At 44.8% G+C, this 15150-nt stretch overlaps 1 pseudogene; it reads right to left on the bottom strand.

The window, feature by feature from the left end:
- Window positions 1-1234: 1234 nt before the first annotated feature.
- On the bottom strand, window positions 1235-14435 carry LOC115126289 (ETS translocation variant 5-like; annotated as a pseudogene).
- Window positions 14436-15150: the final 715 nt, after the last annotated feature.

Here is a 15150-nt window from a genome sequence, read left to right on the forward strand (position 1 = left end):
AGTACAGGACAACATTAATCAGATTTTAATCTGATTTATTTTGGACTGAGCTGTCAATGATATCCAGAGATCTGAGCTGCCAATGATATCCAGAGATCTGAGCTGTCAGTGATATCCAGAGATCTGAGCTGTCAATGATATCCAGAGACTGAGCTGTCAATGATATCCAGAGATCTGAGCTGTCATTGATATCCAGAGATCTGAGCTGTCAATGATATCCAGAGATCTGAGCTGTCAATGATATCCAGAGATCTGCTGTGCTTGTGAGTTTGACAGACGAAGAGGGAGTCATGCAGAAAGGATCCTTACAGAGAGGAACATCATGTTGAACTATGGGGGTTTGTCTTTGGATGCATCCATTTATTGCCCACCTACTTGTCTGTGTGTGTGTATGTGTCTGTCTGTGTGTGTCTGTCTATGTCAGTGAGCATGTGAAACCCTGTACAGTTTTCTATAACAGTCCCTTTCAGAGTATGTGCAGAACTCGTTAGCTGCCTGAAGCAGGTTGATTATGGAACTGGAAAGGAGGATGAGAGACGGCCGTATACGCGCATCTAAAAGGCGTGTAGTAGTGGTCAAGTGTGGAATTTCCGCGAGTAGGACAGTCAATGTGTTGGTAATAATTCTGGAGCACGAACCTCAAATTACCTTTGTTAATCAACACATTGACTGTCCTACTGTTAATTAATGTCCCTTGCAACAATGAATTCTGCCTCCGAGTATGTGGTCTCCAGTTTGTACAGGGTCCAATGAAAATATTTGAGAGCATTTTTGGTGTCGGCTTGGGGTGGGATGTACACAGCCATGGCTATAATTGACTACTGGTACCCAGTGTATATAGCCAAGCTATCATTGTCTCGGTACTGGGACCCCGTGTATATAACCAAACTATAGTACGTAAGCATTTCACTGTTATTCTACACCTGCTGTTTACGAAGCATGTGACAATTCAAATTTGATTTATACATTTTAAGTTTGTTCACAGACTATATCTAACACCAAGGAAACATTTTATGATTAAATTGGTCCCAACTCCAAAGTGTTCACCATTTCCTCTAAATCAAGTAGGCGCATTTGTGATACTGTGTACTGAAATCAGGAATGTGTCAGATGTTGTTATACATTCATAAGAAGTGGAATTCAATAAAAAAGAGCCAACTCAACTTGAACCACAGTAATACGTCACTGAAAGCTAGATTGGTTGGTCAGAATAGGAAGAGACTCAATACAACAGTTTGAAGCAGAAAGTATAGTTTATTGTATCCAGTATAGAAAATCAACCAAAAGCAGTGGAAGGCACACATTGTTTTTGTGGGGAAGGGGTGGGGGGTTGTCACTTGTATAAGTGCCAGCTAACTTCAACGTCATGGACAAGACACCCCGCAACCCACATATAGACAGAATCATATCAAAATATACTGTTACACACGTGTGACACCGACACAGCCCACCACACAGTCAACAAGGAGGTCTTTCTAGGCTCCAACCCACTGCCTTAATACGGTGTCCATATTAGGACAGCCTCAGTCTTTGCAGGACTTGACAGACAACTCCTGCAGAGACTGGGGATGTGTCCTAATATGGACGCCGTAACTTCATGACAAGAATTAAAGGATGTAAACCCGTTACCAGGCCAAACATTCCAGCGTGTACAATGTCAAAACATATGACTGCAAAAATATATTCATATATACATTTACATTTTAGATGTTTGTTTCATATACTCCCCGATAAACTATACGAAAAGCAGAAAACTGGAATGGTACAGCAATAGGTTGGTGCAGCTTTCTGTGAGAAAATGCGAAGAGTAGAGTCCCCCCTGTTTAGCTTACTATTGGCAGTTATAGTTTTTGGAGAAGTCACTGCTTGACAGTTGCAGTACTTTTGTCATTGTCATAGTACATAAATATGTATTTTTCAATACACACTTCTTAATAGGAAGTCAACACTTCTTAATAGGAAGTCAACACTTCTTAATAGGAAGTCAACACTTCTTAATATGGAAGTCAACACTTCTTAATAGGAAGTCAACACTTCTTAATAGGAAGTCAACACTTCTTAATAGGAAGTCAACACTTCTTAATATGGAAGTCAACACTTCTTAATAGGAAGTCAACACTTCTTAATAGGAAGTCAACACTTCTTAATAGGAAGTCAACACTTCTTAATATGGAAGTCAACACTTCTTAATAGGAAGTCAACACTTCTTAATAGGAAGTCAACACTTCTTAATAGGAAGTCAACACTTCTTAATAGGAAGTCAACACTTCAGGAAAAATACTGTTTTGTATGCGTGTCCCTTTTACATGTTACGACAAAATGAGTCAAATGAAAGAGCTAAAAAAAACGTCTTGGAAAAATACATCTGGTAGGACACGCCCACATCAGGAGTAAAACAGCACCGGGAACGTTTTACATTTTGGGGTGAGAAAAAAAAAACAATTCCCCCGAGTCTGAAGAGAATGCTGAGCTAGCGAGTCCGGAGTCCACCTCTCCCATTTCAGATTGGATTTCAGTGTGTTGTTGTTTTTAATGATTGGCCAAAGCAACTTGCTCAGGGGTACTCGTGTCCCAGCTTCTTTATAGTCGTACGATGTATTATGGATTAATAAGAACAGTCGGTTGCCTGTGTGTTTGGCCCATTCATTGCATACAGAGCTACATTACATCACCACCTGCGGTACTAAGGTTCATTGGAGTCGTAGATTCTCTCCAAGGTGAAGCCCCTGTGCGCGTGTCAAGTGTACTACTCTTTTTGTTTGGGATCAAGCCATAAAACAATTGCTTTATCAAAAGGGCAATGTTTTATATCCTCGCCATTATTTGTCATACTCGTACTGAGCAGATTGTGGAAACTGCATGGCTATTGGCTACAATCCTGGCACACTCGTGCCCATTACTTGAGTCCCATTATAATCACGTGAACAGTGTCCTCGCTCAACCCCCGTAAGGGAGATCACTCAGTTCACTTTATGTTGATGAGGACCGCACACCTTTTGCCACAATTCAGTTTGATAACAGAGGGCAAAGAATAAGCAAGATGGCCGTCTCAGGTTTGACTGTTTTTTCCTTGGGACTTGGGGAGGGTAATCTCAAGACTGGCAAGAGGAGCTGAGTTTGGGATAGGAGTAGGGGAGGGGGGTTACAGAGCTCCAAATCCGCTCAGCAGTTTGGGCTCTGGGTGTGTAGTTAGGGGACTAGCGTTTGGGCTCTGGGTGTGTAGTTAGGGGACTAGCGTTTGGGCTCTGGGTGTGTAGTTAGGGGACTAGCGTTTGGGCTCTGGGTGTGTAGTTAGGGGACTAGCGTTTGGGCTCTGGGTGTGTAGTTAGGGGACTAGCGTTTGGGCTCTGGGTGTGTAGTTAGGGGACTAGCGTTTGGGCTCTGGGTGTGTAGTTAGGGGACTAGGGTTTGGGCTCTGGGTGTGTAGTTATGGGATGTGGGGTAGGGTAGTGGTGTGTAGTTATGGGATGTGGGGTAGGGTAGGAGTGTACAGTTAGGGGACAAGGGGTAGGGTAGGAGTGTACAGTTAGGGGACAAGGGGTAGGGTGGTGGTGTGTAGCTAGGGTACCAGAGTTTGGGGTAGGGTAGGGGTGTGGCAGGGTACCAGAGTTTGGGGTAGGGTAGGGGGTGTGGCAGGGTACCAGAGTTTGGGGTAGGGTAGTGGTGTGTAGCTAGGGTACCAGAGTTTGGGGTAGGGTAGGGGGTGTGGCAGGTTACCAGAGTTTGGGGTAGGGTAGGGGGTGTGGCAGGGTACCAGAGTTTGGGGTAGGGTAGGGGGTGTGGCAGGGTACCAGATGACAGCGGTCTTTATTCCGTCATTGGTCAGAACATTCAGAATGAATAGTTATCGGGGAAGCCCAGTAACGAGACGCACCGCTCCCCTCCGTCGGCCAGGTAGGGGCCACAGCCATCCTCGTAGTGGGCCAGGGGCACGGTGGTGTCGTCCTCCCCCGCAGACGGCGGCAGGCAGTCCGGGTCCTGCTTCAGGCTGGGCCTCTGGTTGTCAGGGAAGGCCATGGAGAAGAGCGCCTCGGGGTCACACGTAAACTTGTACACGTACCTCTCTCCAGCGACCTGACCCCACCCGAAGAGGAAGAGGGAGTTAAACAGTCGTTCAGCGCACAACCGCTAGTAGTTTGAAAATAACGTTAGACTTTATACCCAACCTTCTGAAACTCTCAATGCATCGGACCTGCCTTATATACAATACAACCAATGTACTATCTATTGGTGCAATGTAGCCCTCCATTGTACTGTGATGTTTTCCATCAATTCACAAAGCCGCCATTGAATTTGACCCAAAACAGAAAATTGCAAATTGACTTGAATGAAATTAAAATTTACCTTTACCTTCTGCATGATGCCCTTCTCGTAGTAGTAGCGTAGAGAGCGGCTCAGCTTGTCGTAGTTCATGGCAGGCCGGTTCTTCTGGAGGCCCCAGCGCCGAGCCACCTGCCAGAGGAGAGAGAAACGGTTCAAATCAACCTGTAGATACACACACCAAGCTCTTCTGATCAACCTGTAGATACACACACCAAGCTCTTCTGATCAACCTGTAGATACACACACCAAGCTCTTCTGATCAACCTGTAGATACACACACCAAGCTCTTCTGATCAACCTGTAGATACACACACCAAGCTCTTCTGATCAACCTGTAGATCTCTTCTGATCAACCTGTAGATACACACACCAAGCTCTTCTGATCAACCTGTAGATACACACACCAAGCTCTTCTGATCAACCTGTAGATACACACACCAAGCTCTTCTGATCAACCTGTAGATACACACACCAAGCTCTTCTGATCAACCTGTAGATACACACACCAAGCTCTTCTGATCAACCTGTAGATACACACACCAAGCTTTCTGATCAACCTGTAGATACACACACCAAGCTCTTCTGATCAACCTGTAGATACACACACCAAGCTCTTCTGATCAACCTGTAGATACACACCAAGCTCTTCTGATCACACCAAGCTCTTCTGATCAACCTGTAGATACACACACCAAGCTCTTCTGATCAACCTGTAGATACACACACCAAGCTCTTCTGATCAACCTGTAGATACACACACCAAGCTCTTCTGATCAACCTGTAGATACACACACCAAGCTCTTCTGATCAACCTGTAGATACACACACCAAGCTCTTCTGATCAACCTGTAGATACACACACCAAGCTCTTCTGATCAACCTGTAGATACACACACCAAGCTCTTCTGATCAACCTGTAGATACACACACCAAGCTCTTCTTCAACCTGATCAACCTGTAGATACACACACCAAGCTCTTCTGATCAACCTGTAGATACACACACCAAACCTGTAGATACTCTTCTGATCAACCTGTAGATACACACACCAAACCTGTAGCTCTTCTGATCAACCTGTAGATACACACACCAAGCTCTTCTGATCAACCTGTAGATACACACACCAAGCTCTTCTGATCAACCTGTAGATACACACACCAAGCTCTTCTGATCAACCTGTAGATACACACACCAAGCTCTTCTGATCAACCTGTAGATACACACACCAAGCTCTTCTGATCAACCTGTAGATACACTCTTCTGACAACCAAGCTCTTCTGATCAACCTGTAGATACACACACCAAGCTCTTCTGATCAACCTGTAGATACACACACCAAGCTCTTCAACCTGATCAACCTGCTAGATACACACACCAAGCTCTTCTGATCAACCTGTAGATACACACACCAAGCTCTTCTGATCAACCTGTAGATACACACACCAAGCTCTTCTGATCAACCTGTAGATACACACACCAAGCTCTTCTGATCAACCTGTAGATACACACACCAAGCTCTTCTGATCAACCTGTAGATACACACACCAAGCTCTTCTGATCAACCTGTAGATACACACACCAAGCTCTTCTGATCAACCTGTAGATACACACACCAAGCTCTTCTGATCAACCTGTAGATACACACACCAAGCTCTTCTGATCAACCTGTAGATACACACACCAAGCTCTTCTGATCAACCTGTAGATACACACACCAAGCTCTTCTGATCAACCTGTAGATACAGGTTTCTGGTGTGCCACTTCTAGTGGCGTAGTAATACTGTGTGGTTATTCCTAGAAGCACAGCGTAACAACTATTATCATGACTTGTTGAAACACTCTTCTACTTTAAACTCAGATACATAATGATGAAAAACTCCAAGAAGCCCTCAAGTCTCTAAACTCACTAGGACCACAGCTCTGCCTGCTGACCAACTGACCTCTTCGGGCTCGATGAGTTTGAACTCCATGCCGCGGCCGGTCCAGGAGATGAAGTGACCATTGGCCGGGTCGTCCAGCAGAGTGACCAGGAACTGCCAGAGCTGCAGGGAACCTCGGCGCTGGTAGGGCGGTCCGTCACGGAACACTCCGGCCTCCTGCTTGATCTTGCCTGGATGGACAGAAGGAGAGGGAAAGAGGGAGTGAGTGTGTAAATGAAGGAGTGCCGTGGTCACAGTCAGGTGAAAGACTCCAGTGATTGGCAGTCTGAGCGTGGGGATACAATAAGAGGCTCTGCTCATGTCACACAGGCTCTCTGTCCAAGGCCCTGTGGGTCTACTCTGGCATCCACACTGCCATGACATAACGAGGAGATGTCAGATACCACGATTCACTACCTGTTGCCATTTACACCTAAAGCCCTGTGTCAAACCAGTCAGAGGTTCAAATAGTATCTGTGTCTTTTTAAATACTTTCAGTGTTCAATTCTGTATGGATGGGGTTTGCGCTTTTGGGACAATTCCAGGGGTTCCATTGTGCCGGGCAAGCCCTTGTTTTTCATAGCAATTTATGGAAGAATGTCTCACCTTCTAGTCTCTCTGGAACCACGCATGTGTCGTCGTTGTACAGATGAGGCTCTCCGTCGTAGATCAACCCATCATTGTTTTGGTAGAAGTTACCGGATTTCCTGAAAGAAGACTGGCAGTTCTGCATTTCTGTAAGACACAAGGGAAAAGAGAAAATATTAGACATATTTTTCCTTAACATGCTCTTCAAACCAGAAAGATACAAAAACTAATAGGTGTTTCTTTTGAATAGATTCTTACTACTAACTTAATTTCCCAACCGTATATTTTTAAAGTCGCCATTAGCCTAATGACATAATACCCAGTAGAAGACGGACATACATTCTCACACAGCCAGCGGTCTCTTAACAATCCCCTGGGGTTTTCTTAGCTGGGACTTTATTAAGAGGATTTGACTGTTACATCACTGACAGAAAGTGGCCCAGACATGGAGAGTGAAATGAGGTCATCTTAGCTTAGTAGAGTCTTAGAATGCTACACTGCTACATACCCAACCACTACTGCTAATACTAGTGTCCACATCAGTCTGAAACATGCTTACTGTTTTATCCCCATCGCTGTACTATTAGCCGTGTACAGTAGACTCTCAAAGGAACTTGGACTACCTCCAAACCCTTAGGGCCTTCCTGTCTGGACTCAGTCTAGGCATGGAAGGAGAAGCACTTCCTATTGACATTCTCCATTGAACATGTGTTTTTTAACTCCAGGACTGGATCTAATCTAGGAGTGTGAAACTGAGCCTCAAAGACCGTTGCCATCCAGCGATTCCCCAGGGCTCACCATGGTCAAAGCAGAAATCCTGGGGCTCCTGCTTTATAGAGAGGCCCTGGAACGGGGTGCGGGGAGGGCCCATGGTGGGGACCCCCTGCTCGGTGTAACGGAGGTCCACCAGCTCCTGCTTGAAGCCCTGAGCAGGGAGGAGGACCAAGGGCTCTGACAGGTGCCGCTGGTAGATGGGGCGGCCGTCCCGGGACAGGGGGCCCGGTGGGGGTGATGGGGGTAAGGGGTACAGGCGGCACCGTCAGGCGGAGGGAAAGGCAGACATGGCTCAGAGAGCTGCCGCTGGAACCTGCAGAGGGGGAACGAGACAGAGACAAAATAAGGACAAATTTGTCAATTAGGATCTTAAACCAGAGAATCATACAACAATGGGATTTCAACTGTAGCACTGAACATGCATGCTGAGTCCCAGCCTACAGTAGTTCCAATCATGGCTTTACAACCAAGATATACAAGCTATGGGGTCAAACAGTGCATGGTGTCAACACATGGTGCCAACCTGAGCCAACACATGGTGCCAACTCACCTGTGTTCTGAGCTGTAGGAGGCATCGGAGTGATTGACAGGTAGGCGGGGCACGGCGAAAGGCTGGCTTTGGCTCGGGTGTGGCGGGATTGTCCGGTGGTGGGAGGGGCTGTGCCCGTGAGTTGGACGACTGTGGCCGGGGTGTGTTGCCTGGACAGGGGACGTGATCTGCCTCTGTAGGGGGTGTGTCCCCGGGGTGGGGGCGGGGCTGCAGGGTGAGGCGGGTGTGGAGGGTGGGGTTAAAGTATTGATGCCAAGTGGCTTCCTGTTGTAGGCACTGTGGAGGGAGAAGGGGGATAGAAGGGGTTAACTTGGGCCTGTAGAGCATGGCTGTACACCTGTTGTATTCGGCGCATGTGACAAATAAAATTAGATTTATAATATCAATAAGGCACCTTGGGGGTTTGTGGTGTATGGCCAATATACCACAGCTAAGGGCTGTAATCCAGGCACTCGTAAGAACAGCCCTTAGCTGTGGTATATGGGCCATATGACACACCCCTCAGGCCTTATCAACTTGATACCTAATTAAGCAACGTCCTAGTAGAGAACTTTATTATTATTATGCCTTTACCCTCTTTTATGATCTTTTATTGGTTTTAACTGAAAATACCTCTTGCTACTGAGAGTACAATTTGTGTGGGGTGTCAAAACCTGGTCCGTCTCAGTGGGTACTGTAACGTACCTGTAGCTGTAAAGGCACTTGTCTGTGTAGAGTCTCTGTTGTTCCTGACTGCAGGGGGACAGATCTCTGGAGGCGCTGGACTCTCGCTTCACTTTATTGGCTGGAGGTCCATGGAACATTACTTTGAAGAAAGGAGAAAACATTTAAAAAACTGAAATATATAATATGCCATTTCAAAGATTCACAAAATAATCACTACGTTGAATATATTTACTCAGTATTCTTGTTTTGTGTGCTTCAGTAAGGAATAAGAAGCTAAATAGTTTTCTATCAAAGGATCAAATGTGTCTCCTATGCTGGGATTTGTCTTTAATTCCAACTTCCCAAATGTTTGTTGTTTAGTGAATTGGAGAGGTTGTAAATCTGTCCTTCCATTTGGGAGGGAAAACTAGAAACCCAGCACTGAAAGACAAACAGTGTACTTTCACTATTTTTTTTGTATTGTTTCCAAGGCAACAATCAGACCAGTAACAAAGATGCCTTTGTATTACATTACACAGACCAGAACAGTCTGCTCCGACTTCCACCACCAGTTAGTAACTTAGGCAACCATTGTGTGTCTGTACATACAGTAGGACTTTAACTGGGTGCTGTGTTGGCATCAGAGGCTGGGTCTGTCAGAGGCCGGGTCTGTCCAGAGGCCGGGTCTGTCAGAGGCCGGGTCTATCAGAGCCTGAGGCTGTCAGAGCCTGAGGCTGTCAGAGGCCGGGTCTGTCCAGAGGCCGGGTCTGTCCAGAGGCCGGGTCTGTCAGAGGCCGGGTCTGTCAGAGGCCGGGTCTGTCCAGAGGCCGGGTCTGTCAGAGGCCGGGTCTGTCAGAGGCCGGGTCTGTCAGAGGCCGGGTCTGTCAGAGGCTGGGTCTATGCCTACATCAACTCTCCATTTCCTGTTGTGCCACAGAACGGCCATCATTCAGCTTCCGCAGCCACGGGCCAGCAGTCAACACACATTCACGTTATGTGGTTAGGCCTCTCAGTGTCCATAGTGACCTCCATTATAAGATTAAGTTTTGAACACCTAGCATCTATGAATGAAACACAGTGCAACTCTCAAGCGCGGCCAGAAGACATTTAAATCTCAGGTTTCAAATCATTTGCAATGGCAAATCTTGCAACGTTTCTTTAAATCACTAACTGGTAGTTAATAAGAGTGTGTTCTCACTTCTCAGCCAAGTTCATTGCTAAATTAAGGAGTAAGGAGATGATGGCATAATGCCATTTGATCGCTATGGACACTGCCCCTTTGCCCAGCTGCAGAGTCCACGCACGCACACACACACACACACACACACACACACACGAGAGAGGAGGACTGCTGAATGAAGGGTCTGTGAGACCAACTGGCAGCGTGCCAAACTAGGGAGCGTCATGCCAACCCCGTCGCCGCACACACACACTCAGACTCTTCAGCAAACACAACAATCGCCCGGCTGTGCCACGGCACAATTCACTCAGTGTACACACTGCATTAAACATGTCACTAGCTGCATCCACGACAATGAAATACAACGTTACAGGGAAACAAGGCGATACCGGGCCTCTAGAAACACTCTTTCTTCCTCCACAGGATCATTCACATCTTGAAACCCAGGCCTGCAACTACACCAGGCCTACAGCTCCGCCTGGAGCCCAATCAAAGGCTTCCATTCAAACCTCATGCATATATTATTCTAGACAGAGAAAGGAGATGAGTATAAAGCAAACAGCATGAGGGTTCTGTGGGCTTGGATTGGAACGTAGCCCATCCTAGCAGCCAAGAGCTGTGGTTAGTAGGTTGGGACTCCATGGAAGGCCATCCCAGGCTGCTATGGTGCACCTGGGTCATGTTAAGTGAGGCCCACCGTAGCAAAACTCTAATGCAACAGAAAATCTCCCCGTTTCAAACCGTTCCCTCTTTATTTCCTCTTAATGTGGTGGATTTGGGCAGAGATCAGAGAATAGGAATGTTCTCATCCGGGTTGACGATCAAAGAGGAGAGCTGAGGGATTTCTGGTATAAAACCACAAGATTCTTGATTTTCACCAAGTGAGTAACGTCTTATTCTGAGGTGGCCCCATTATTCCTGCGCCTTTGTTGGAACACAAATCCCTACAATCCAATAATCAAATCAAATTGTATTCGTCACATGCGCCGAATACAACAGCTGTAGACCTTATAGTGAAATGCTTATTTACAAGTCCTTAACCAACAATGCAGTTTTTTTAAAATACACACTTCTTTTTTTAAGTAACAAAAAAGCAAGGTGTCCATTAAGGACACTGATTGGCAACAGGGCAGAAGTAGGGCCACTGCAGGGTGAGTGGAGGTTAAATCAGGGCTCAATGACATCAATTGGATTTCTGCTTTCGACGAGGCAAATCTGTCGATAATGTTAGTCCTCAGCCTACATAGGCAACCCGAAAGCCCCAACCACGTACCCATAAAAACACACTCACTGTGACGCACTGAGTTAATATGCCAACTGGATAAGACTGTTATTGGAAAACCAGTACATCTCCTTGTTGTGCTTGTATGTTGTGTCAAAGACCATGTCTGGGAATTAAAGGATACATTAGGAAATGAGCAACTATGCAGGAGCAGACGCTGTCGATTCCCCTTTGTAACACACATACACGTACGTAAATATTTCATTGGTTGGTACTTACGGTTATCCGACTGGAAATCTGGGACAAACTGTTCGTCATCAGGCACCTGAGCTGAAAGAGGGGACAGAGAGTTAAATGACTAACTTATGGAAGGCAATGCCACGTGGCTGAGTCACTTTAATATGCTTCATAGAACAAATATAATGCACTTGATACAGTACAGTCAAAAATACAGTAAATATTTATGATGCAGTACAGTCAAAAATACAGTAAAAATGTATGATGCAGTACAGTCAAAAACACAGTAAATATTTATGACACAGTACAGTCAAAAACACAGTAAATATTTGTGCTGCAGTACAGTAAAAAATACAGTAAATATTTATGATGCAGTACAGTAAAAAATACAGTAAATATTTATGATGCAGTACAGTAAAAAATACAGTAAATATTTATGATGCAGTACAGTAAAAAATACAGTAAATGTTTATGATACAGTACAGTAAAAAATACAGTAAATATTTATGATGCAGTACAGTAAAAAATACAGTAAATATTTATGATACACTTGTTAAAAAGAGGAATTTGTATAAAGATCTAAATAACAACCTATTTTCCAGTTTTTCCTGATTCAATAGCCTCGGGTAAACCACTGATGTTACTAAAAACAATGAGTATGATGCAAGATTGAAAACCTTCTGAAATACAAGAGCAGAACTCACCTTCTGCAATCCATGTCTCTTGAAGTTGCATGAGGTCCTGAAAGAGATCTTCTGTGTCCTGGGCGAGCTCAGTGTCAACAAACTTTCTCTTCCGGTCGTTAAATGGCGTGTTCGCTGGTTCTTCCACGTGACAATTCTGCTAGAACAATGTTTAAAACACCTACAACATTAGTGATTGCATTGGTGTGAACAATGATTAGCCTAAACATGATTGGTATCAAAAATCCCTAAGCATTCATGTATGCTAAAAAGTCATTGTTATCTTAATCCACTATGAAAAGTTTCAGATTAGTGCTTTGATCCAAATCCTATGTTGAAAAACTATCAGAGAAAACATCCAGAGAGTCATCCAAACACTCACCCTGGAGGGGGCCATGAAAGGGACTTGCTGGTCATAAAATCCATCCATGTTGCCTGAATATCTTCACCCCCTCGGGACTGAAGTTGGTGTTGGAGGGGTGGAGGGGGAGGAGGGGCTGACGGTAGCAGCAGGAGACGCTCGTTCGTCTGTCTGTTCTTTCTGGGGAGAGCAGAGAAAAGTGTGCCCCCTGGTCAGTAGCTTATACCCAAATCACCTGTCATATAACGTCAACACACACATAGGATGTTTCCCAAATGGCAACCTAACCTATTCCCTGTATAGTGCACTATATCCTATGGGTCCTGGTCTAAAGTAGTGCACTATGGGTCCTGGTCTAAAGTAGTGTCCTATGGGTCCTGGTTTAAAGTAGTGCACTATGGGTCCTGGTTTAAAGTAGTGCACTATGGGTCCTGGTCTAAAGTAGTGCACTATGGGTCCTGGTCTAAAGTAGTGCACTATGGGTCCTGGTTTAAAGTAGTGCACTATGGGTCCTGGTTTAAAGTAGTGCACTATGGGTCCTGGTTTAAAGTAGTGCACTATGGGTCCAGGTTTAAAGTAGTGTCCTATGGGTCCTGGTCTAAAGTAGTGCACTATGGGTCCTGGTCTAAAGTAGTGTCCTATGGGTCCTGGTTTAAAGTAGTGCACTATGGGTCCTGGTCTAAAGTAGTGCACTATGGGTCCTGGTTTAAAGTAGTGCACTATGGGTCCTGGTTTAAAGTAGTGCACTATGGGTCCTGGTCTAAAGTAGTGCCCTATATTTCCTGGTCTAATGTAGTGCACTATGGGTCCTGGTCTAAAGTAGTGCCCTATATTTCCTGGTCTAATGTAGTCACTAGGGCATAGTGCCAGCCTGCCTTCAGGATAAGACAGTTGTTCCTTTCCTCTGTCTTGGGTGTTTGTTTTGTGTTGTTTGTTTGCGTAATCCTCCCTGCATCGTAGTGCTGGCGGGCTGTACACTATGCCAGTGAGCATGTACTCAATACGCTGGGGACTAAGTTCTTACATAAGCAAGGCAGCAAGGCACAGTAAGCTATTTGGAGATGAGACTGTTGACATTACAATAAGTAGAAGGACTAGGAGGGAACTGTTTTGAATAAGTGTTCAAAAATAGGATGCAAATCAGGGTATTGAGTTAAGTAGTCCTTGATATCTAAACATTGGATAAACTATCTTCATAATAGAACATATAAAACGTATACATGCAATAATCTGAATAAAACATTTAGAGATCAAATTTCAGCATTATTTGACAAGTATTGGATAAAGTTATTTATCCAGGGCAGCAGAGGGTTAATCTCAGCAAAGAAAATCTGAGCCAGTTCAAGAAGTAGCTAAACCCCCCCCCCCCAGACCCCCCTCCCTCTACCGTTTCCTATTCCCCCTCTCATGGCCCCAGCTTGTTTTTCTCAATGAAGTGAAATTTGATCCCTGAACTAAGGGGGGTCGAACCTTCCATTCATAAATGTTAGAACCGTCTATGAAGATGCTGCATGCGCCGTAGCGAGTCAAAATACTGCAACATAAACATTCTCACGTCAAAGTACTGTAAAAACATTTGACTACAAATAAGAAAATGGTTCCCAAATTAAGATACATATAAAATGGCGTTCACATTTCTACCCCCCCTCACCAGACAGCTAGAAAATGCTTGGCAGAGAGCTCGCATTCTACGGATACTAGTCGGTCAAAGTAAATGCATTATTACAGGCGCTAGAAATAAACTAACGCAAACACCGTATACGCATCTTTTTTGTTGCGGTTGATAGTTTGATGTTAAACTCACATTTGCGAAGATTTAATTCCTTTGCAATGTTGAAAATAAGTTCTGTTTCACTCCACGCTGTTGCAAACGTTCTTTCAGGGTTGTCGTCTATGCTCTTCTCACACAAAGCTTGACTGTGGATTTCTGAATGGAATCGTCTGGTTTTCCCTGAAGCCAAAATAGAGGACTCCATAATACACGCCAATTGGTTATTACACAATGTCATTCAAGTGACTGGCCAATTGACGTTCAGAGAGCTCTTTGGACCCCAGTGACCAATGGTAAGCGAGCTTGTCTTGTTTTTATGAATGACTGCTTTTCATTCACGTCTGACGGCCAGACACGGGGTGGAAACGAAAAATGTACAGTAGAAACAGATACTGACATCTTGAAACTTATAACTCGAGTACATTCATACAACAACCAGATACAATGTTTTGCTACAAAGTTGTTACATAGTTATTATAGCATCTTGCTACATTGCTATTACAATATCTTGCTACATATTTTCCATTTTCAGTTTAGAAAAGCTGCCTTGTGTAGGAAAACAGCAGGATATGCAGTTTCCATTTTCACATGTTTTTTTAGTTTTTTCTTCTGGCATTGATTAACTGCTTGGAGTTGGGTAAGTTGTTGTGATATTCTCAGGACAGAGCTGGCTGTAGGGAGTCTGGACACAAGTCATCACACAAACACACACGCATGTACTGTATGTATGCACACACAGACAGACACACATGCACGCTACACGCACGTAAGCTCACACACACGCACGCAGACACGCCACACACACACACTATTCTGCCCAGGGTTGAACTGCAGTCAGATAAGAAAAGGCTAAAATTGTTACAGTCGATTAAATGCCAAACATGATCTGACTTGCAG

This window comes from Oncorhynchus nerka, linkage group LG2, assembly GCF_034236695.1.
Source record: "Oncorhynchus nerka isolate Pitt River linkage group LG2, Oner_Uvic_2.0, whole genome shotgun sequence".
Classification (NCBI taxonomy): domain Eukaryota; kingdom Metazoa; phylum Chordata; class Actinopteri; order Salmoniformes; family Salmonidae; genus Oncorhynchus; species Oncorhynchus nerka.